The sequence below is a fragment of the Physeter macrocephalus genome, chromosome 15 (assembly GCF_002837175.3).
Source record: "Physeter macrocephalus isolate SW-GA chromosome 15, ASM283717v5, whole genome shotgun sequence".
Classification (NCBI taxonomy): domain Eukaryota; kingdom Metazoa; phylum Chordata; class Mammalia; order Artiodactyla; family Physeteridae; genus Physeter; species Physeter macrocephalus.
This window is the reverse complement of record NC_041228.1, coordinates 67,639,754-67,662,875: the sequence shown is the minus strand read 5'-3', so window position 1 is coordinate 67,662,875 and position 23,122 is coordinate 67,639,754. Positions and strand designations below refer to the sequence as shown.

The 23,122-nt window shown below is 38.3% G+C and overlaps 1 protein-coding gene across 3 annotated transcripts in view; it reads left to right on the top strand.

Annotated features, from left to right (window-relative positions):
* Positions 1–23,122, top strand: part of PREX2 (phosphatidylinositol-3,4,5-trisphosphate dependent Rac exchange factor 2) — a 351,708-nt gene that overhangs the window by 1,012 nt on the left and 327,574 nt on the right. The gene's annotated exons all lie outside the window — the stretch shown is intronic.

The window sequence follows — 23,122 nt, the reverse complement described above, 5'->3', positions numbered from 1 at the left end:
GCGGCGTGTGGGATCCTCCCGAACCGGGGCACGAACCCGCACGAACCTGCATCGGCAGGCAGACTCTCAACCACTGCGCCACCAGGGAAGCCCAAACTTCTGTTGTTTAAGCCACTGAAATCGGAAGCATTTGGGGTTACCATGGCTGGCCTGTCCTGAATGACACAAGGAGCAGCTTCGCCTCCTGAGAGGCACCAGCTTTCCCCAAAGATCAAAAGAGCCTCCTAAATATCCAATTTCTCAATATGACAGATGTGCTTTCTGCTGCCACTTTCGAGGGACAGTGGAACTTTCTTTTAGAACAGAAAGACCACATTGTAGGCGGATTACACGAAATGCCTGGAGAATAAGTTCCTTCTGTGGTTTCTAAAGGCTGTGTGTATTTAGTGCCAAATACCCGATGACAATTGAAAAATTCAACCAAAAGTCTATGTGTTCTCAAATAGCATCTGGATGCTTGATATCAGACAAACTATCTGGTCGACTGCTGGAATTGTAAAGGTTTTCATTGGATAGTTAACATTGTCCATAAATAGGTCTAAAGTCAATGATTTGGTCTGTGTTTGGACACAGAAATCCTCTGTTTGGTGAAGTGGACTGGAGATTGACTTATGCAGAAGCAGACCAGATGTTTTGTTAAAGGCTTTATAGCTTTAGAATTGGGAGAAGAACCCTCCCTCCCACCAAAGATACCCCTCCAAAATCCACTGTTAGTAATAGACCATATATTTTTTTGAAATACAAATTTCCTCTTTTAAAATGCAAACACAGCTGAGGTGGTCACAGCACTTGGTGATATATATATATATATATACTTGAAAATCACTGAAGAAATGATGTTTAGGTGTTTGGGTAAGTAAGAGCAAGCTGTGAACAAGGAAATGGGATAATTAGAAACAGGAGGAGGGAAGAGGCAGTTTCAGGGAGTGGCAAAGAGCTCCTCAAATTAAGTGACACAAAGATTTCCCAAAGCTCTTTTCTTCTGCATGCAAATGAAAACTCACTTTTTTCTCCTATAGAGGGATTTCAGTAAAAAATGCACAAATAGATTCTGGAAATCCTGAGACACACACACACACACACACACACACACACATACACAGACAAAGAGAGAAGAGAGCTTTTTCCTGATCAAAGACTCAGTATGTAAACTATGAATAAGAAAGTTGATCAACATTTCTTTTGAAAAAAACATTGATTTTCACATGTTTATTTGGGCCACTTATTCATATTAAATAATATTATAGTGCTAGCCAATGATTTCCACTTTTCAATGTTCTGTCTTCCATAAATTGATAGTGTAGAGAGACAGGGGCTGTAATCATGGATACAGATCTCCTCTCCAAAACAAGGAGTCCTGGTCTGCTTCATAACTGTCTGTCAGTCTTGTGTAGGCCTGATGTCAACTACTTTCGTCTGGGAAATGTTGCTGCTTTATTGCTGTTGGCCTCAAAATAGGATCACAAAATACTTCAAGGTCACATGCAGTGTCCTCTGAAACCAAGTGGAGGAAACCCCATTTCCTGCTAGAATCAGCGGAGCTTCTGGAACAAAAGGTCACTATTGGCTACAATCTCTTGTGTGGCTCTGGACCTCACTGAGGGAATGGGGCCAGGCAGACATGGGTGTGGAGCAGGAATTGGCCTGCCACTAATTTACTTGGCCTTATGCTGCTGAATAATGATGACTTACATGTCAGATTTTTATCTAATGGGAGCATTAGGGGTTTAAAATCCCCATCCTTCCATCATCCGCTACGCAGCTAATTGCAACTTAAAACACAGGCATTGTTCCCATTGTTTCTATTGTCACTAAGGAGGGATATATAGTAGAAAATATATCGAAATGTCTGGATGAAGATAACATTTCAACTCACTTGATTATAATCAGATTCCTGCATCTAACACCCCTTCCTTCAAATCGTTGAGGATGTATGTTCAGAATATTTTTACATTGGATCTCTCAATGTGGTTAGTCCAATCTCAACTAATAAGTACAGTATTAAAACTCCAGAAGACCCATTCCTCCTCTTCCTTCCCGTTTTTTTTTTTTTTTTCCTTGTAAGCAACCCACTGCTGCCTATAGAGGTAAGCTGGTAATAAACATGTTACAGTAACCAGCAATTTTTTTGTAGCCAATGTCATCATCAATTCCCCTAAGTCATGAGGGTCCTCTTACTTCTGATCTCCAGATGTCAGTGGTGCTGTCATCCATATTGATCATTTGACTTTCTGCTTCTGTTGAGAAAGACAGTCTTACTTGGGCTTCTCGTGTTCCTGTATGTCTTGCTGGGCATGCTGAGACTGCAAGGCCCTGTTACCCAGGCCATTTTTCATGTTTGTTTATGCAGCTGGTAACCTGTGAGATGAGGTAAGGTATCTGCCTTGGACAAGGAGCAGGCTAGTTTGCCTCTGGCTGGAAAAGCAGTGGGTTCCCCAAGGTCTACTGATGCTTACTCTGCTGTGAATAACAAAGTCCTTTGTTTCTGACTCAGGATCTCCTGTCATCTTCTAAGCATCCAGGAAACTGTTTGTAGCTTATAAGTGGGATACAATGAAATCCAGACCTGACAGTCTAGAAAACTGGATTGCTTTTATCTATGTGCCCTTTCCCCCAAATAGAAAGCCCATAGCAATCAAGAATGAGTACTCTTCGCATTCTCTTTGGTAAACTTATAATGAATATTCAGTAAGTGTTCACTGCCCATGATGATATCAGCTTATACCATGATGAGGTGAAGTGTTGATATCAAGACAATGAGGAAATCACTGTGATAACTTGTACCACCACCATAGAGCAGCACTCCTTGTTCACCTCTTACCCTAACTCATGAAGTAGATGATGCTACATTGTGGAGAGGGTTTCCCATAGGAAACAGACATGAAGAATTAAACTGTAATGATGAGATGCTGAGAATATGGCAGACATGGTAACTCCACCCTTCTGTCCCCACCCTAGTGACAAATAGCTTCAGGCAGAGCAATCATTTGCCAAGAGGAAAAGCTCACTTCAGGAAAAAAAAAAAAGAACAGAGCTGTTACTTTTTAAAAAAATGTGATTTGCTTTAATTTTTAAAAATTGGAGTATAGTTGACTTGCAATATTATTTTAGTTGCAGGTGTATAACATAGTAATTTGATATTTTTATAGATTATACTCCATGCAAAGTTATGATAAAATATTGACTATATCCTTTGTGCTGTACATTACATCCTTGTAACTTATTTCTTTTATACCTAGTAGTTTGTACCCCTGAATTCCCTTCACCTATTTTGCCCCTCCCCCATATATATGTGTATATATACACATATATATGGACCTAAAGGGTATTACCTAAGTGAAATTAGTCAGATTAGAGAAAGACAAATACTGCACAATTTCACTTATATGGGCAATCTAACAAACAAAACAAATGAACAAAGCTAACAAAGCAACCCAAGTCCTAGCTACAGAGAGCCAACAGGTGGTTGCCAGAGGGGAGGAGAGTGGGGGGAGGAGTGAAATAGGAGAGGGAAAGTAAGCGGTAAGAACTTCCAGTTAAAAAATAAAGGAGTCACGGGGTTGAAATGAAGATGGGAAAAGTAGTTAATAATAATGTAGTGTCTTTGTATGATGACCGATGGTAACCAGACTTATCATGGTGATCATTTTGTAATGTATAGAAATAATAAATCACTATGTTGTAGACCAGGAACCACCATAGTGTTGCATGTCAATTATACTTCAAAGCAAACAAGCAAACAAACAAACTCATAGAAAAATAGATCATTTTTGTAGTTGCCAGAGGCAGGGTGGGAGGGGCGAGGGGAAGTTAGTTGAAGGTGGTTAAAAGGTACAACCTTCCAGTTATAAGATAAACAAGTACTAGGGATGTAATGTACAGCATGATTAATGCAATAAACATTGCTGTATATTATATAGGAAAGGTGTTAAGGGAATAAATCCTGAGTCCCTATATTAAAAATATTTTTTCTTTTATTTTGTACGTACGTGAGATGCTGAATGTTTCCTAAACTTGTAATCATTTCATGATGTATGTAAGTCAAATCATTATGCTGTACACCTTAAACTTATATACTTGCTGTTTGTAAATTATGTCTGAATAAAACTGGAAGAAAAAAAAGACAAACAATAATGATTTAAGACCAGTCAATTGAGTCTTTAAATTTGAAATTATAACTATTTTCTATGAGCACAGAGGCAGATCTCACCTCTTTGATTCTTTTCTGAGCTTTCTTCCAAAGGGGACACTCAACTTCACATTCCATTCTCCTCCTCAATGTGTCGCAGCATTTTCTACATTATCTCAACATACTCCCCCTCTTACTGGACTTGTTAAGATCCATCAGAATGATTTACGTTTTCGTGGAGAAAAATCACCTTTTACTCCCCTGGAATTCACATCAATTTGCCCTGTCTTCAAAAGCCTTCTGCTAAAGGCATGAACATGTTAAAGATTTAATGCCTGGATGGCTTTGAAGTGAGAGCAGAGACCAGGATCCTCCTTTCATCTTGACAGCGATAAAGCTATGATGTGAAGAGGGAGACCTCTGGCCACATCCAATTTTTTGTTAGCCTTCAGTCCTCCACTCTTCCTGCATTTATGTGTCAAATTGCACTGGAGATGCAGAAGCTGATGAGAGAATTTATTTGCATACAACAGTGTCTCAAATGGTCATTTTATGGCTTTGTGAAAGCATCATCTGAAAATATTGGTGTTCTTTTAAAATATCATGAGACAACCCTGTATAAATGCATTCAACTGTATTTAGTCACCAGCTGCTGCAGAATAATTTAAATTGGCTAATCTTCCAAATTAGAGAGTAGTGAAGTTTGGTGAGATCTTCCAGACACGAGGTGAGGCATGGTGAAGATAATATTCACCTGTGTCTTCTCTATTCCTGAAAAATGTAATAGTTCTCTGTTGGTTGTATAAAATTTTATAAGACATGATTGAACTTAATTTTAAAGTCATTGTAATAGTAACTCTGTATTCTTAGGGTGATGCACAATGTTTCATGTCAGAAGGTCGGCAGCTCCCCATGCCCTGTGGGAAGGAGGCTCAGCCAATATTGCGGAGGTTCCTCTCTGGCCCATAGTCTGTATAAATGGTACACTAGGTAGCCATCTCCTGTACTGTTTTTCATCATGAGGATGCATGAAACTTTCAGTGGGTCTTCTAGCCTCCATGAGTAGCCAGGTAGGAAGCATAATATTCTTCCTTCTGCTTTCAGATCCCCCAAATATAGGATTTTATCTCTGTCTCTTGCTAGGAATCAGCCTGAAAGTGAGCAAAGATTTCCTTTCTCTGGGACCGTCCCTAATCTAAAATCTCCTCTCTAACTTCTCTTCAGCTTGAAGCATTTTATCAAGCATGGGGAAATGGTGTACTGTGGATGACAGGGAATGTAAGTTTTCTCTAATTGAAACTTTGATTTTTTTTTTCTTCTTCTACCTCTGAATCTAGTCTTCTGCCTAAAAGCCAGAATTATTGTTAACTTTAACTGTTTCCTTTATTACTCTCCCCAGTTTAGAGCAACCATGGATGCACCACTAAATAGAGATGAATTTGTGTATCTCGGGGGTTCCTATAATAATCTATGTGTTGCCTTTCCTGTGTCAAGATAGAATCTTCAAAAATAAATAGGTAACTCACACTGTATGCAAAAATTACCTCAAATGGACAAACAATGTAAATATGAGAGCTAAAACCATAAAACTCTTAGAAGAAAATATAGTGGTAAATCTTCATGACCTTAGATTTTGGGAATGGATTCTTAGATCTGACACCCCAAAGCATAAACAATAAAAGAAAGAAATAGATAAATTGAACTTCATCAAAATTAAAAACTTCTGTTCATCAACAGACATTATAAAAAAGGTGAAAGACAACCTACTAAATGGGAGAAAGTATTTGTAAATCATTTTTCTGATAAGGGTTTACTATCCAAAATATATAAGAACTCCCAAAACTCAACACTAAAAGAAAACAACCCAATTAAAAAATGAGCAAAGACTTGAAGAGATAGCAAATGGGCAATAAACACATGAAAAGATGTTCAACATCTCTAATCATTAGGGAAGTGCAAATCAAAACCATCATAAGATACCACTTTACACTTACAGGATGGCTTTCATTTTTAAAAATAGAAAATAACAAGTGTCAGTGAGCATGTAGGGAAATTACACCCTCATCCATTGCTAGTGGGGATGTAAAATGGTTCAGCTCCTTTGAAAGAGTTTGTGGTTCCTCAAAAAGACAAATATAGAAGTATCATAAGACCCAGAAATTACAGTCCTAGGAATATACCCCACATTACTAAAAACAGGGGCTCAAATGGATACCTGTATGCTCATGTTCATTGGAACATTATTCACAACTGCTGAGAGATAGAAACAGTCCAAGTGTCTATCAACAGATGAATGGATAATCAAAATATGATAGAATATTATTAAGCCATAAAAAGGAATGAAGTTCTGATATGTGATACAACATGAATGAACCTTAAAAATATTATGCTTAGTTTAAAAAGGCAGATACAAAAGGACAAGTATTGTATGAGTCTACTTATATGAAATATCTAGAATAGGCAAATTCATAGACAGAAAGTGGAGTAGAGCTTACCAGGAGTTAGAGGGAGAGGAGAATGGGGAGTTATTATTTAATGATTATAGAATCTCTATTAGGCATGATGAAGAAGCTTTGGAAATAGGTAGCGGTGATGGTTGCACAGCATTGTGAAGATAATTAACACCACTGGATTGTACACTTAAAAACTGGTAAAATGGCAAAAACTAAATAAATAGGTGGACTCATTTCCCTATACCAAGTAGACAGCAGATTTTGAAACATAGGTTTAAACATTTGCTTAAGGCTAGTGAAAATGGATATTTCTTTCCAGGAAGATAAGTTAGGAGCGATACTAAAGGGTGAAATGGAAAGAGCATTGTTTCATAAGAACCATGAAAAGAAAGAAGTATTTCATCCTTTGTTCAGTAGGTTTCTGTTCCTAGAAGAGAATTCTCTGAAAAAAGCATGGAAGTTCCACCTGAGCTCTGTTGTCATCGACAGTTGATTAAGACATCCCACACCAGAGGATATTTGGGTTGGTGGAACTTCATGTGAGTTTTTCTATAGGAACTTAAAATTTTTCCTTAAAAATTTTTATATATGCTTGTCTTAGATATTATATCTTATCTTCTTTGTCAACATCAACAAAACATAATAGTTCTGAAGAGGCAAAAGTCTTTGGTCAATTTTTCTCCCTTTCTTTGCGGTGTGAAGTTAGTAATAGGACCCATTAATGCTTTAAAATAATTACCTCATATGGGCTTGGATGAGCACTTGGATTAGAACTCAAACTTCGTAACCATGTAAGAGTTTCCTTCAGGAAAATTTGATATTCTTGGACTAATTTCTGTTGCAATTTGTCTTGTAGTCTTAACAATTTTGGAGAATAAAAACAGTGATGAAAGTAGGGAGAAATAGTTAAAAACAGCCAATAACTAACATTTCTATCCACTTACACAGCAACTGATCAACACATTGAAAAAATTTTCAGGATTGTGCCTCTTGATGCTAAGAAAGTCTTACTGTGATTTGCAATAAAGTTTTTTTCCTGGAAATAAATTATTTGTAAGCGCTTGTCTGTGTCATCATAAAAAGGCTTCATAAATATAGAGTGACACACTAGAGAGAAAAATATACAGAGAGAAATAAACACAGGCACCTCACAGTCCCAGACAGTCTCTCAAGATTATACTCCCGTTGTAGTCTTCGAAAGGGATGACGGAAGCCTGAAGGCATGAGGAGGAGGGAGACACATGTTAAGTAAGGCGAAGTATTTATCATGTCAGAAATTGGGTGAGGATAAATAGGGGTAGAGTGACTTTGATTAGTATCAGGAAGAAAACAGCTAGGGTGAGCATAAAAGAAGGATGAGTAAAGAAAGATGAGTCCCAAAAAATGGGGATTCTTGGAAGATCCATGTAAAATGAATGGGAGGGAGGCACCGGTGCCTTTGTCTCATGTTTTCAAGTGTCTGGAGTGTGGTAGCGCTCCATTACCTCGGTCTTTGGCTTTTCAAGACTATTTCTTCACTCTGCCACTTCCATAAATTCAGGAGCCTCCCCACCCTCCAGAATCTATAAGCATTCATGTTCTTGTTGCTCTAGTTTCTGCTGCAAAATTGTTGAAAACCAGCATGAGGGCTCCAGTCTAAGAAGTTGAAAACACCTCCGATACACAAGAATAAATTGCCTTTGTAGCAAGTTAACATTTTGGAAACCATTTGAACTGTTGCAATCAAAACAACTGCTTCATCAGAAGCAACTGACCAATTTGACCACTACTTCAAATGATCTTCTAATAAGGCTGTTATAGGAATAGTTTTGTCATAGATTTCTCCATTCACTGATACAAGTACATGCTTTGTGATGTGTGATGACCTACCTCCCTTGAAGAGTGCTCAGTTAATGACTTTTCAATATATCTTGAAAAGTTGTATTACTTTTCAGACACTTGTTCTTTGTTCCCCCAGAATCACAAGATTTTCACTGTAAAACACACTGAATAAAAATGCAATACAAAGTGCTATTTCAACAGTGTGATTTTAGGCAAAGAAATGCTTACCAATTCACTCAAAACAAGTTTTTAATCAGAGGACAGTGCGTGGAACAAATTTAAATTGCACACTGGGAAGGATGCACCCAAAATGTTTTCCTTTGTGGACATAAGACAAGTAAAGGGATGAAAGACAGCTTCTTCAGCTAGTGATTCACATGGGCTCTTTTGAAGTGTTTTGAAGTGTTCTTATGGTTAGTCTTTATTTTGCCCTAAAGGTATGTTTCTGTGCTGTAATTTCAAGTGTAGATTTGAGTTCTGGGCAACCCTGAGCCTCGAAATGGTTGAAAAATTGGCAAAGAGAATGACATAGAAAGAACACATCTTCCAAAGAATATCTTTCTCACGTCTTTCCTCTACCACCCACCATCCGCTGTCTTTTATTGTATTACAGTACATTTTAAATGTAAACTATTTAATTTGTTTATTTATTAATGACAAGACGTTGTTTTTATTGTTCAACTCATTTTTCTAAGAAGAGTTTTTGGGTATCTTGGGGTTTGGTCTCTGATAAAAGCATCATACTTCTTCGTATTACACTTAATGAACTTTAATTTAACCTCAGTCGTATTACTAAACTCACTTATTTGAGCCTTCCTTTCCTCATCATAAAGTGATGCTAATAAAATCTGCCCTTGGGGGTGGTGTGAGGTTTTAAAAATAAATAAAGTAAAGATAATAAACGCTATGAGTAAGTAGTTTCAAGCACTTTAGTGGCATTTATTTATATACTGGTAAATGTCATGTTAATAATAAATCATTCTTACTTATGCATTAAAGCAGTTCTTAAATACATGTGGTATTAAAACTTGATTATTTGAGAACAAAAAAAACCATAATGGATTTTTTTTTCCATTTAATGGCTCTTCTCTTGGTGGCAGCATTTCATAAATGAATCAAAGTCATTAAGCAGAAGAATATATTTGGTGGAAAAAAGAGATGAATAAATTATAATCCCAGCCTTGAAGAAATTTGCAATCTTTTAGAGAAGATGAATAGATTTGTATTTAAGAGTATGCAGTATGTAAAAACTCATGCAAACCATGAAGAAACAGGACCGATTTTTAAAAATAAGCGTATCTGAACTTATACACCCAAACTAGTATTGTCTCCTTTAAAAAGTTTCCCTAGAAAATATAAATAGTCATTTCTCAAAAGCTGACTGGATTAAAAAATGAGTTGTGATGATAAAGTAATGGAAATGGTGTCGCGGAGAGGGTCTGGGACATGAAATGCCCAGAATATAGATAATTGGTTTCTCTCAAGGGGTGACAACCCTCAAGGAATACCTTCCATGATCTACTTAAAGGAGAATATCCTCCCTTCAACATTTTCTACATAAAACAAGAACAAGATTCAGAATAGCTGATATAAAAGGAGCATTTGATTGCTAAAGCCCTGTTCAGAAGGTTAGGGCAAGGCCAGATCCCACACTGTGGACATTTTTTGCGATAAGAGACAACCACACACCAAAGGAAGTGACTTTGAATAATGAGTTGAGCAGACTCATTCTAGAAGATATTCCTTTCCTGGCTTAGAACTGTTGTGGGGAGGTGGTGGTGGGAGTGAGGGGTAGTCGAATGTCTTCCTATTCAGCAGAAGAGAGCATTTGCAGAGGATATCTTGGGCATTCAGGAACATTCAAAGGGAGTTAGATGGCAAGGGGAAGTAAGGGTGATCAACTCTGTGTGCTCAACCAGAAGCACTGCTACAAGTAAATGGACACCCTCTCTGGAGCGGGTTGAGATTCAAAATAAATTAGATTGAGAATAACACTGAACCAGGACACAGAAAGGTTCCAGAAAGGCACTCTACTAGTCCTCTGACCGAGCTCTTCAGCATGCACTATGATGGTGCATTAGTAGTTATAGCATCATTGCTATGTATAGACATTCTCATAGGTTACCTGTGTATTTTGGTATGTTTATTCCATAACATGAGTTCATTTCTATTCAACTAGTTCTTTTTTGTCCCAAGTTTTTTTAAAAAAAAAACCTATAGGTTTTGTTAAGGGGAGATTCTTGAATTGGATGGACATTGTGAATGGACAGTGTATTTCTGATCCTAATGAACATTGTATATTTTTCCATCCTGATTTGTTGATAAGCAGATATAATATTGGTCCCCTTATAGAGTGAACGGGCCCATTAAGCTAACATTCTTATATTAATCAAGTATTATTACACCAGGATTGTGGTTAGTGCTTAAAAATTTTTTCCCCCAAAATAGATATATAGAGATCTCTTTAGCACTGTACTGGCACATACCTCTATTTCAACATATAATCTCAGGCCTAAATTGATCATGGCAGGGGAACTAAGATTTTTGGATGTCCCTGCTGGGGCTGGTTATTGTGTGTATGCCTCTCCTGACACATTGTTTGCTCTTCTCCATCCTGCTCCAAGCCCCAAGAAGCTGACCTGGGAAGACTGCATTATCCAGGCTCATCGGCACTCTGGTTTTTAGTTGGGTTTGACAAATGCAATGCAGCAGATTAGAGAGTGAGAGGAGGAAGAGGTCAGCGTATTTATTCCTGCTTCTCCCTGCCTGGGTTGGCAATGTCTGCATCCCTTTACCTGTGGCCTCAGCAATTATCAGGTGGCTTCCCTCCCAGGGTTACAGCTCTTACAGGGTTACAGCTCTAGTTCAGCTCCCTCCCTTGCTCCTTCAGGTCTAGGAGTCTAACAGGACTTCCTGCTGTGGCCTCAACATCCTTTGTTGGTTCCTTAATCCTCGAAATCAGTCACCACATCAAACACTTTTCGGTTTTTCCATTTGAATGAGCCATAGGTTTCCTGCCTGAAATACGTACACCTCCCATGCATTCTTTTCTCATCCATTATTTTATTTAATTCCCATAACATCATAGAGAGAGTTATCACTCCAAAGGTCCCAAACCAGGATCATACTACTACAAAATTGTAACACATTATAGATTTAAATCTAGATTTGACTGACTCCAAGCCCTTGCTCCTTTCACTATGTATAATTTCCTTCTAGGTTTGTTGGTACTTACTCAGCACCATCCTCTGTAAACTTACTATTATGTTCCCATTTGGCAAATCAAAAGCATCTCTTCCCAACCCTGCACCCCTCACGCACACACGAATACATTTTACTGTTTTCATTGTCATGATTTTACTCTGTCACTGTCTTCATCACAATGTCACAACTGTTGCAGGAAATTTTTGTCCAGAGAGATAAAACTTAAAAATAACTTGTGTTCCTTTCAGGAACTTCCTGAAAAATCCATTTTTAGTGAACATAAGACTGTTTGGCTTTTCAATAGATAGCATCAAACAAGCCTTTGCTTTCTAAGACTCTTCCATACGCTTACCTCAAAGCCTTCCTTTTGCTGTACCCACCAATCCTAAGGTGTTCTATTGTGATCTTACCTGATCCTAAGCAAGCCCTGACCTTCACTGCTGCTACACTGCTCACCCCACTCTGCCCATGCACTTGTGCTTCCATCGGTTGAATTGTAGGCTTCCCTAGACTCAGTTGTGTTTGATTCCAAACCTTGTCATTGTACTAATAGAACAACTACTTGTTCCACAGCTTGGCAACTACTTACTATGCAAAATGACAAGTTTTAAAATAAAAATGCGGTTGCTGTGAAAAGTAAGTTAAATACTTCAGAAAGCAAATGGCTTTTGAAAAATGAGATCAGATCAAATAACTATAAAGAATTAGGAGAAAAACTTTAAAGGTCTAGAACAATTTTTGCTCTTAGATTTAAGTTCTTTTTTTCACTTAAGGCAACGCACATTGGAAGAAGTTGAATTATGGGTATAGTTTTGTGAGAAAGACCAGAATCACTCAAAGAAAATGCTTTGTGTCTACTATAAAAGATAAGTAAATAAATATGTATTTATGTTTGGTGTAAAATTAAAATTTCCATTTCTCTATGTATTTCTTTTATGATTGTCTAACATGACTGACTTTTTTTTTTTTTTTTTTTTTTTGCGGTACGCGGGCCCCTCACCACTGTGGCCTCTCCCGCTGTGGAGCACAGGCTCCAGACGCGCAGGCTCAGCAGCCATGGCTCACGAGCCCAGCCGCTCCGCAGCATGTGGGATCCTCCCGGACCTGGGCACGAACCCGCATCCCCTGCATCGGCTGGCGGACTCCCAACCGCTGTGCCACCAGGGAAGCCCCGACTGACATTTTTTTGATTAACCAAGTGTGATGGTTAATTTTATATGTCAACTTGACTAGGGTATGGGTTGCCCAGATATATGGTCAAACATTATTCTGGGTGTATCTGTGAGGATCTTTTTGGGTGAGATTAACATCTGATTAGGTAGATTGAATAAAGCAGATTGCCCTCCCTAATGTGGGTGAGCCTTATCCTATCAGTAGAAGGCCTGAATAGAACAAAAAGCCTGACTCTCCAATGAGTACTGACTACTTCAGCTGGAATATCAGTCTTTTCCTACCTTTAGACTCAAACTGAAACATCAGCTCTCTTGTGCCTTAAGCTTGCCAGCTTTCAGACTAGAACTTACACTCTCAGCTCTCCTGGTTCTCAGGCCTTTGGACTCTGGCTGGAACTACACCATCGACTCTCCTAGGTCTCCAGTTTGTTGACTGCATATCTAGGGACTTGTACTTAAACATTTAGGAGATGGCCAAAACAGGAAGAGGAAGCAAAGAAGACTGAAGACTAGATGGTAAAGAGAAAAACCAGGAGAATGTGATATCATTCAACCCCCCAAAATAGAATTTCAAGGAGTGGCAGGTTGTATTCAATGCCAAAAAATCAAGGAGGATTAGGTCAAGGTAATTCCCAATGTATGTAGCAATACAGAGGTTGGATGTGACATTCACATGAGTAACTTCACTGGAGTGGTAAGAATGGGAGACAGATTATAAGGATTGAAGAGAGAACTTTAATTCTGGTTAACAAGGGATACTGGACACAAGTGGTTACTTCTGCCCTTTTTTTTCCTAACATTATTGAAAGATAGCAAAAAAAAATGATGAACCCAGAAGACCTCAAGAACTACATGAAAGACTAACAGATAAGAGACTTCAACAGCTTTTGAAAGATGGAAAATGGACGGACCAGGGGTAACTGACATAGTCTAGAAAAAGGTAAAAGTGAATGTAGTAGTGTGAGGGGCAGGTCGACAAAGAGCAAGATGGTTCATGACCCAGAACTCTGGAAGAACTTGGAAATTTGTGGTATTAGGGACCTTTTAAAGATCCATTGAAAATTTGATTATGAAATAGGTCCTCACATCCTCTCCTTCAGTCTTCAGCTGATGGATGTCTTGTCCTCATACCAGCAGAAGACTGGAACATCACTCTCTGAAAAGGTTGACTCTTCCCTCAAACAATAATGGGAATTCTCCCAGCCTCATTTACACACACCAGGTAGAAGAATAGAGAATTTCCTTCAGAGAAAACTGACTGGCCTTTGGTAGAAACCACAGAGATACTGATGTTTGTGTGCCCTTTATTGAAAAAGCCAGCTTAGTGTCAAGTGTTATCCACCACTGACAAATTCTGCTCATGCAAATAGAGTTCCTAACATGAAATACAGAAGGAAAAAAAATGGCAAACAAACAAAAAAAAGAGAGAGAAAATAGAAAATGCAGGAAGAATCAAGAAACTTCAAAACTGTTTTAATAGTATCTTCAAAGAGTTACAAGATGGTGTTGCATTCACAAAGCAAGGCCAGAATGTTGTAAAAAGTGAATTATCAAAGTACAAGCATGGGCTTAGGGGTATTAAAAATATATGAGAACTTAACAAATCAATAGAAGGTTACATCAAGAAAATCTTTCTGAAAATGAATGAAAAAGAAGTGGATAATAGGAAGCTGAGTCACTTTGCTGTACAGCAGAGATTGGCACAGCATTGTAAATCAACTCTACTTCAATTTTTAAAAAATTGAAAACATAAGACATGGATAATAGGAGAAGAAAGTTCAAACAAATTTAGAAGATCTGTGTAGAAGGACCAATATCTGAATACTAAGAGTTCTCCAAAGAAAAGAGAGGGAAAATATGAGAATTCCTGAAACTGAAAAAAATCCTGGAACTGAAAGACATGAATTTCTAGATTAAAGTGACCCATTGAATGTCCAGCCATATACATAAAGAGTCAAATAAAGACAAGAAGATTCTAGAGAGAAAAAATCAGGTCTTATACAGAAGTTAGATTTTGAATGTCATTCATAGGGATTCTGAACAGCATTAGGAAGCCTTGGGATGTAGGGAAGAGCATATCCAATACGGGGGAAAGCTGAAGAGAATTCCCAGGTGGCAAGGAAATCCCTGCATGACAGCTGTGTAGCAAAGAAAGAGAAGATGTGGAACAAGTCAGGAGTCTTGAGTGCTGGGAAACAAGGGGGTAAACAGGATTGAAAGGCATGAAAACCTCACTACCAGCCGGAAGGTGGGCAATCAGCCTGGTCCTGACTTAGCCCTTGGTGTGGGGCCTTGGCTAGCTGCTATTTGTTCCTGTAGCTCTACTGAGGCAGGCAGATGAGGGCTCTAAGTTGGTGGGAGTGTGTGCTGTGGTTACCTAATGAAAGTTATCCCCACCCACAAAATACAATCTTCTCTCAAGTCTTATTTATTTTTTGGAAAGCTTTCTTGTATGTGACCTCCAATTTCAATGAGAATTTCCTAAAGTGGAAAAATTCCCTTAGAGGCACTACCTATTCTACAACAGACTTTACTCGCAATAATTGCAGGCTACATTGAATATTGCTATCATGTGACATGAGCTTTTCAAGCAGTTGGTGATTTTCCTTTGAGACAAAGCCACTCATTTGAAGTACACATTTCATTTAGGTACTGGATTCATTTTCTTTTTTTTCTTTTTTTTTTTTTTTTTTGCAGTACGCGGGCCTCTCACTGTTGTGGCTTCTCCCGTTGCAGAGCACAGGCTCCGGATGCACAGGCTCAGCGGCCATGGCTCACGGGCCCAGCCGCTCCGCGGCATGTGGGATCTTCCGAGGCCGGGGCACAAACCCATGTCTCCTGCATCGGCAGGCGGACTCTCAACCACTATGCCACCAGGGAAACCCTGGATTCATTTACTTAACAATTGGCACCAGAATGCCTTTGGGGGAAGAAACTACCTTGGAGGAAACGCCTTGATTAGCTGCCGGGTAGAAGATGGGGCCCTGTAGGGTGTGGTGTTTAACAAGTCAAAGCCACAAAAGAGGCTGGTTAAATTGCTCTTATGAGAATTAAGAGAGGAATTAGTTTTGTTTCTGAGGGTGAGGTGGGGAAGAGAGGGAAGCAAAGAAAAGAGGGAAGAGAGCAGAGACTAGGAAGAGGAAATTATGGTACACACTGAATGATGGGAGGTAGAGCAGCTGGTGGAAGCAGCAGGGTGGCTGTAGGATTTTCTCTGAAAAGGATTGTTGAGGGCTCAGTAAAAACTCTCTGCAGTTCTACAACCCAACACGCAATCTTCTGCGGGTCCATCCCTTACCAAATCTTAAAGTAGCCCACACTCATAAACACATGTGCAAATTGGCTTGAGGATGCAGATGATTTTTATGCCTCAGTCAGCTCAATATTAGAGACAGCAGGCCCCAGAAGTATGAACCCAGAAACAGATTTTCCCTTAAGGTTTGCCCTTCAGGAATGGAAAGGCTTTGGATTTCCACACTGTGCAAAATGAGGGTTCAAGCCAGGACCCGTTTAGATCTCAAAAGAGTAGAAGACTCCAGCTGATATGTAGATTGTACTTCTAGCAACACCTCACCAACCCAAGTCTTAAGTGTGCCTTTTGTTTTTAATGGCTGATTACCTCTATTATTTTAACCTAAAGCATGTTCAGTGCAAGCCACTGCTTGGTTTTCATTTAGTTACTTTCAGAAAACTGTGAAATTAATTACATCTAATGAATGGTATGCTTTTTTGTGAGTTTCCCATGCTTCAAAAATGAGGCCAGTTCCTTATTAAATAAGGCTTTTGAAAAATCTGATTTAATTATGCACAGGGTGCATTGTTTCCCTTATCTTGTGATTTTTAGTCTCACTTAAAAAAAAAAACCTGTAACTATGTTACACATATATGCTAGATTTGCTCTCTGTCCACTCTATCTATCTATCTACCTATCTATCTGTCTATCTATCTGTCTATACATCCATCCATCCATTATCTATCTATGCATCCAGCCATTATCTATCTATACATCAATCCATCCATCATCTATCCATCCATCCCTTATGTATCTATCCATATATCTATATATCCATCCATCCATCATCTATCCATCCATCCATCATCTATCCATCCATTTTATATCTATCTATCTATCATCTGTCTATCTAATTTTTCCTGTTACCTGTCCATGATCCAGTTTTTCTTCTTCATAGCTAGAAATTTCATTTCTTGGCAGTGAGCCTTCATAATATGGAAGGGAAATTACAGCTTAACTCATCTTCCATTTCCTTTTCCTATGTCTTGTTCTTCACTGTCATTATTTTACCAATTTTCTTTTCTGCTGACTCTCACAGATTAATTTAAAAGGCTCCTCTGTGTTAGTTCAAAGACTTTCCATAGTTAACCTTGATTCCCTGTGCTTCTGATCAAATCTGTCTCCATAATAAATTCATCTCTGTTAATATTAAGTGATTTAAAAAAAAATACCAGAAGGCATCATTTTACTTTATCTCCAATATTGGGGCCTGTTCTTTTAATACACTGATCCTTCTCACTGCATTTATTAGAACAGGCTTGTGATAACAAACATGTTCTTTTCTGAACTAACCCACCAATTATTTGGAAGATCCCTGTCTGACTTCTTGACTTGGAAGTTAAACAGTTAGTGAATCTGTTCCTAGAGCAGAATGAGCTCTGTCAAGCATAGTTTCTAAGTTCCCTATTTCAAGGTTTAGTTCATTTGCAAAAAATGGCCATCTGGCTTTGATCTCGTGATTCTACCAAAATGACTCTCCTAAAATCACCAGAGACCTCTGTTATTAAGATACATGCACACTCTGGTGCTTTCATTTCACCTGGTTTCTCATTCTTATTCGACACAGTTTACCATATTTCCTTCTGTAAAACATGATACCTGTGGCTTCCATCACTACCCACTCCTCTGTTTTTACACTTGTTTCTCTGGCCTCCTTTTTAGCCTCCTTTTCTGGATCTTCCTGCTGCTTTTTGATTTAAACTCTTAATGACAGCTGCTCAGGGCTTGGTCCATCTTCCTCTCCTATTCTTCACTCTCTCTTTCATGCACTCATAGATTTTCAGTTTTCCCCAAAGATTAATTTAAATGCCAGTGAATATAAGGAAGGTTCTGGTGATTCCTATTTCCAGAGACCCTTTTTCTCTCTACTTGGGGAAGTATTCTCAGGAAGGGGTATGTGCTGCAGCTGACATTTTGCCATCCACATGTGGACACATAATCAAAATGAGGACTTGAACAGATCATGAGCTCTTTGTGAAATTTTGATAGATTCATAATTTTGTCCTTCCTCCAACTCATTGTGATAGCACCCAAAGCATCTTTGGTTTGTTTTTAAAGTACTTCTTTTAGCTTCAAAAAGGCTAATTCTTACATTGGATCATTGCTTATTTCACCCCAAGGAGGGGACATATTTCTAGGCTTTAGATGATCTGACTTATTTTTATTACCAGGATACTTGATAACCATCTTCCTTTTTTTTCAGACATTACTTAATCAAGATTAGCTCTCTACACAGGGAGATCAGCTCAGTGCTTTGTGACCACCTAGAGGGGTGGGATAGGGAGGATGGGAGGGAGATGCAAGAGGGAGGGGGTATGGGGATATATGTATACATATAACTGATTCACTTTGTTATACAGCAGAAACTAACACACCATTGTAAAGCAATTATACTCCAATAAAGATGTTAAAAAAACAGATTAGCTCTCTGTTGGAAGAACCATTTAGAATATTTATACTAGAAAATTCCTTAAAACTTTCAGTGCAATGTAATATCTTGTAGTTGAATGGACTAGACAGATGGTATGGTTACTTCAATCACGTCAGAAAACTTCACGTAAGAATGTTTCTTAGGACCCTGTGTGTTTGAATGTTGAGAAATGCCAGTGGTGTGACGGAGTCCTTCTTTAATGAGGACTGTTTGCTGCTGAATTAATCAGGCTGAAAGTCCTAGCTTTACGATGTGCTAACTATATATCTTATTTGTTCCTTGATGTGAGGAGATTTCTTTAAGGAATTTTGACTTCTTCAATTAATCAGTTTAAAATCTCCCACCATAATAAGCAATTACGTAGAACAGTAGAAAGGCATGTGCTTTGGAACGAGGCCAATCTGGGTTCCAGTGGTGACTCAGCCACTTGTTAACCAGGATATTTATTAGGAGATGATTTAACTTTCCTGACCCTCACCTCACTTTATCACCTGTATATTAGTTTTTTTGGGTTTTTTTGAAAGATTTTTCTTTGAGCAGTTGTAGGTTTAACACAAAACTGTGAGGAAGGTATAAAGATTCCTATATACTCCCTGCCCACAAACAGGCCTAGCCTCCCCCCATAATCAACATCGTGAATGGTACATCAAAACGGTACATTTTACCAAGGCTGAACCTACACATCATAATCACCCAAAGTCCCTGAGGGCTTAGTCTTGGTGTTGCATCTTCTGTGGGTTTGGACAAATGTGCAATAACACATATCCATCATTACAGTGTCCTACAGAGTATTTTCACTGCTCTAAAAACCCTCTGTGCTCTGCCTTTTCATCTCCCCACCTCCGCCAATGCTGGAGACCACTAATCTTTTACTGTCTCCATGGTTTTGCTTTTTCAGAATGTCATTGGAATCACACAGTATGTATGAAACCTTTTAAGACTGGCTTCTTTCACTTAATAATATGCATTTAAGGTTCTTTTATTAATTTCCCCCCCCCATGGCTTAATAGCACATTTCTTTTTAGTGCTGAATAATATTCCATTGTCTAGATATAGCACTGTTTATCCATTCACTTACTGAAGGACTTGGTTGCTTCCAAGTTCTGGCAGTTATGAATAAAGCTGCTGTAATCATCTGTGTACACGTTTTTCGTAAATACCAAGAAATGTGATTGATGGACATATAGTAAGAGTATGTTTAGTTTTGTAAGAAACCAGACCACCAAACTGTCTTCCAAAGTGGCTGTACCATTTTGCATTCCCAACAGCAATGTATGAGAATTCCAGTTGCTCACCAGCATTTGGTATTGTCAGTGTTCTGGATTTTGGCCATTCTAATGAATATATAGTGATAGCTCACAGTTAATTTAATTTCCATTTCACTGGTGACATATGATATGGAGCATCTTTTCATATACTTCTTTGCCACCTGTGTATCTACTTTGGTGAACCGTCTATTAGGGTCTTTGGCTCATTTTTTAAGTGGTAGTTTGTTTTCTTACTGTTGAGTTTTAAGTGTTCTTCCTACATTTTATGTGAGTCCTTTATCAGAGGTATATTTTGTTAATATTTCTTCCCAGTAAGTGGCTTCTCTTCTAATTCTCTTGAAATTTTCTTTCACAAAGAAGAAGATTTTTTTTTTTTTTTTTTTTGGCGGTACGCGGGCCTCTCACTGTTGTGGCCTCTCCCGTTGCAGAGCACAGGCTCCGGACGCGCAGGCTCAGCGGCCATGGCTCTCGGGGCCCAGCTGCTCCGCCGGCATGTGGGATCCTCCTGGACCGGCGCACGAACCCGTGTCCCCTGCATCGGCAGGCAGACTCTCAACCACTGCGCCACGAGGGAAGCCCAAAGAAGAAGGTTTTAATGTTAACGAAGTCCAATTTATCAATTATTTCTTTCATGATCATGTCTTTGATGTTGTATCTAAAAAGGCACCAATATACTAAACATCATCTAGGTTTTCGTCTATGTTGTCTTCTAGGAATTTTATAGTTTTGCATTTTACATTTAGATCTATAATATATTTTGAGCTAATTTTTGTAAAGGGTGTAAGGTCTGTGTCTAGGTACATTTTTTTGCATGTGGATGTCCAGTTGTTCTAGCTTTATTTGTTGAAGGAACTATCTTTGCTCTATTGCCTTTGCTCCTTTGTCAAAGATCAGTTGATTATATTATTTATGTGGGTGATTTTCTGGGCTCTCTATTCTGTTCCATTGATCTATTTGCCTATTTTTTTCCCCACCAATATCACATTGTCTTGATTACTATAGCTTTATAATAAATCTTGAAGTTGGATAGCATCAGTCCTCCAACTTTGTTTTTCTCCTTCAATATTGTATTGGCTATTCTGTATCTTTTGCCTCTTCAAATACATTTTAGGATTAATTTGTTGATGTCCATAAAATAATTTGCTGGGATTTTGAATGAGATTGCATAGACTCTGTAGATCAAGTTGGGAAGAACTGACATCTTGACAGTTCTTCCTATTCATGAACATGGAATATCTCTTCATTTTAGTTTTTCTTTAATTTTATTAGAAATTTTTCATTTTCCTCATGTAGACCTTGTACATACTTTGTTAGCTTTATACTTAAGTGTTTTATTTTCTTGAGTGCTAATGTAAATGGTGTTGTGTTTTTAATTTTAAATTCCACTTGTTCATTTTTGGCTTACATAAAATCAATTGACTTTTGGGGCTTCCCTGGTGGCGCAGTGGTTGAGAGTCCGCCTGCTGATGCAGGGGACACGGGTTCGTGCCCCGTTCTGGGAGGATCCCACATGCCGCGGAGCGGCTGGGCCCGTGGGCCATGGCTGCTGGGCCTGCGCGTCCGGAGCCTGTGCTCCGCAGCGGGAGAGGCCACAACAGTGAGAGTCCCGCGTACCGCAAAAAAAAAAAAAAAAAAAAAAAAAAAATCAATTGACTTTTGTACATTAAACTTGTATCCTGCAACCTTGCTATTAGTTCCAGGAATTTTAAAAATCAATTCTTTTGGATTTTCTATATTGACAGTCACGTCATCTGCAAACACAACGGTTTTGTGTCTTTCTTCCTAACCTGTATAGCTTCTGTTTCCTTTTCTTGCCTTATTATATTAGTGAGGATTTCCAGTACAATGTTGAAAAGGTGTGGTGAGAAGGAATATCCTTGCTCTGTACCTGATCTTAGTGGGAAAGCTTCTAATTTCTAACCATTAAGTTTTTCGTAGATAGTCATTATCAGGTTGAAAAAGTTCTCTATCCCTAATTAACTGAGAGTTTTTATCATGAGTGGGTAATTGGATTTTGTTATATTCTTTTCCTGCATCTATTGATATGATCATGTGGTTTTTCTTTTTTAGTCTGTTGATGTGATGTATTACATTAATTAATTTTCAAATGCTCGACCAGCCTTGCATACCTGGGATAAATTCCACTTGGTCATGGTGTATAACTTTTCTTATACTTTTTTAGATTTGATTTGCTAAATTCTTCTGAGGGTATTTCATCTATGTTCATGAGAGATATTGGTCTGTAGCTTTCTTTTCTTGCAGTGTCTTTGTGTGGCTTTGTTATTAAGGTAACGCTGGCCTCATAGAATAAGTTAGGAAGCATTCCCTCTGCTTCTATCTTCTGAAAAAGATTTTAGAGATTTGGTATAATTTCTTCCTTAGCTGTTTGGTAGAATCCACAAGTGAAGCCATCTGGTTCTGATGCTTTTTGTTTTGGATAAATTGGTTTTAATTATGCTTATGTCATAGGGTTATTGTGATCATTAGGTGAAATAATGAATGGAAAATACCTGGTAATGGAAGTAATAATAATAATAATACTGAAACCCCAAGTCAGATTCAAAAGCTTCCTCTAGATAGTTATGTGTTTCTGAAATGGATGTATTTCCAGTTAGACATAGTAATAATTTAAATGTGTACAGGATTTTGCAACTCTTTTTACATATTCTATGTAGTTTTATCCTTGCAGGACTTGTCCCTATTTTGGATGAGAAGGTAAAGTGTGGGAATTGCTATCCTTTTCAAGCTCACCGAGGTAGCTTAGTGTCCAAGCCAGATGGTGAGATCAGAGTGTCTCATTACCTTATAGTGTATTCATTGAGTCAGGTATGTGTAGATTGAAACGAATCTTAGATCAATTATAATAATATTCAGCATGATGCTTTACACAAAATAAATTTTTCATGGTTGTCAAATGAATGAGTCCACTTAAGATATTACTAAGTGTGGCAAAACCTAATAATTCTTTTACTTTTTTATTTATGATAGGCAAAGTAATTAAATATTAAACCTATTTGTAGTACAAACTGAAGGAAAGCTGGAAGATACTTATAGCACTAAATCATTTTTAATAGAGTTGGAAAAAACTTCTTTTAAGATAGCAAAGGGAATTTTATATTATCTCTCATGTGATAAATATATGTGCTCAATATAATTTAGCTGTTCTGATACTTCAGATGGAGTGTTTTAGAATTTTGACCATTGCAATATGCCAATTTCAGATCCTATTCCTGTGTTAGTATTGTTAATATCTAGTGTGTAATCAATTTCTTTTTCCTTTTACCCCCAACACATGCGCGTGCGCGCGCGCGCGCGCGCGCACACACACACACACACACACACACACACACAC